This window comes from Atta colombica, unplaced genomic scaffold, assembly GCF_001594045.1.
Source record: "Atta colombica isolate Treedump-2 unplaced genomic scaffold, Acol1.0 scaffold252, whole genome shotgun sequence".
NCBI lineage: Eukaryota > Metazoa > Arthropoda > Insecta > Hymenoptera > Formicidae > Atta > Atta colombica.
This window is the reverse complement of record NW_017259351.1, coordinates 1,069,875-1,072,250: the sequence shown is the minus strand read 5'-3', so window position 1 is coordinate 1,072,250 and position 2,376 is coordinate 1,069,875. Positions and strand designations below refer to the sequence as shown.

Sequence of the window (2,376 nt, the reverse complement as noted above, 5' to 3'; positions counted from 1 at the left end):
ATATATATATATATATCTCCTATGAAATATATAATATGATAATAGTTGGGAACCAACTATTAATATTCATAATCAGTCATAACTATTGATTGACAAATAATAACTTTTGAATTATTAATAATAATAATTGGATTTTCAATGGAAGCATTGATGTTTAAAAGTATGATTGAATGAACCAATAGTTACTATTATAACTCAATAGTTACAATTGACAAAATAAGCATTGAGTTTTGCTTAGAAATGATTGAAAACTAATTTATTTTATGATTTGAACTTATAACATCAAATAATTTTTACTTGTCAATCAAGGATTGTGATTGAATGTCAATAATTATCAATCATATTTTTGTGGCAAACCGAAAATAGTTACTACTTTAGGAATTGTGTTATCTATACTGTTACTAAAGACTAAAAAATACAAAAATAGTTTTATTCCATTAAATTGACGTTTATTTTCATGACTGATAATTACAGCGTTATCTTTTGTAATGAGTGTCCTCATCCCAGATCGGCTATCTTTTTTGTTTGTTCATTTTAGGATTAATTAGGAATAATTAATTATCCATGATTACTATTTATCAAATTACAATTGACGAATATTTTGTTTATTCTATTGTTTATACTATTAGTAGTAACATTGGATCCTAATCATGTTTATTTTCATAAGGAATATGCGTAATACATAATAAACCACTAGTCACTTAAATATATGACATATAAATAATATATGATAACTTTTTAAAGGAAAAATCTCAATATACATACATGCACTCGGAAAACATTTATAATACCATCGCACATACAACTGCTATTATACCAACTTCAATCTGGATACGGACGTAAAGAGCGGACCTCCTGGTCCTATCGTATTAGTTACTGTCATCAAAATAGCATATTAGGATCAAAAAATTTCGGTGTAATGAATATTCTACCATCTACAAGAATTTTGTTAGCCCTACGCTTTACTAAGGGATATATTTATTTCGCAAATTCTTTATAGTAATAGTGATAAATATTGCACTGTGATAACATTAAAGTTCATGCATACTTGATTGCATGTAATAAAATGTACAGATTATATAATAAGATTACATATTAATTAAATATTAAAACTGTAAGTAAAGTGTTTGTGTACTATAAGAAAAGTGTTTATATTTTTATATAGAATTATTACAACTTTTTCAAATTTCTGTCATCAACCATTTGCTTTAATTATATCGGAGAAGCTGCATGTATGCGTGTATGCATTAAAAGCGCCTGAGTTTATAACATCTTCCTTCTGCTCCTGACTGTTCCATTCATATTCACAATATTTTCATTCATGTACACATTCACTTCTATTCCAAAACTCACAATTGCCATTAACAGAATTAGTATAATAAATAAAGAATACCCTATTTTTACTGTCGCTTACAGAAAATAACACTGTGAAAGCAATTTGGTTTAAATTGTTATAACAAATTGCACTTGCATTTGAAAAATGCAATAAGCTATATTTTATTTATTACGCTATATTTTGAAGATTCGTGCATCTTTTAATAAGTAAATCTACTTTTTGAATTGCAACAATAAAATAATTTAACTGAACTATTCCAGTAGACACGTCGCAATGCAAGTATAATAATGATTGCTTTTCATTTATATCTTTTTTTGTCGAATACATATAAAAATGTTTTGAAAGAACGAAGAGTTTTCATTATACATATCTAATCGTAATTGTAGCTATATTAAAAGTCTTAGACTAGACGTAATTGGAACACATATACAATACACATACACGTAGATGATTTATGACATTTACCTACTTGCAGTCATTATAAATAGTGCATGTCATTTTATCAATAATTGTTACCAACAAAAAAAATATATTTGTTGTCTTTGCAGGTGTATATAGTACGATGAGAAAAAGATGTAACTTTTTATTGATTTTCTTTATTAATGACCGGATTAAACAATACATACATATATGTGTCCAGTGCTTGCTGTAAAACTTTTGATTTTCTGACCAATTTTTTTGACTAGTAGATCCAACTTTTACAATTTCGTAATCCAATTGTATTTCAACATATTGCTTACATTTATCTTTCGACACCGAGAAAAAATAAATGTTAATAGGATATAGGATGTTGGAATATTTGTGCATTCGCGTGAAATCTTTTTATTTCTCAAGAATTCACTTTATGTCTTATATTTTTTTTACTTTTTTATTTTTTAATTATAAAAAGAAATTCCTAAATTCTTTTTTACATCAATATCCAAATATGTGTTTTGTATTAAATACATGCGCTCCCATCACATGTAACAATATATTATCCGGATAAAATGATATATTGTTCGTCAAAGGACGAATAGTTCCACGTTTTCTACATGTGTATG

At 26.4% G+C, this 2,376-nt stretch overlaps 1 pseudogene; it reads right to left on the bottom strand.

Annotated features, from left to right (window-relative positions):
* Nucleotides 1–2,376, bottom strand: part of LOC108688988 — an 11,464-nt pseudogene that overhangs the window by 316 nt on the left and 8,772 nt on the right.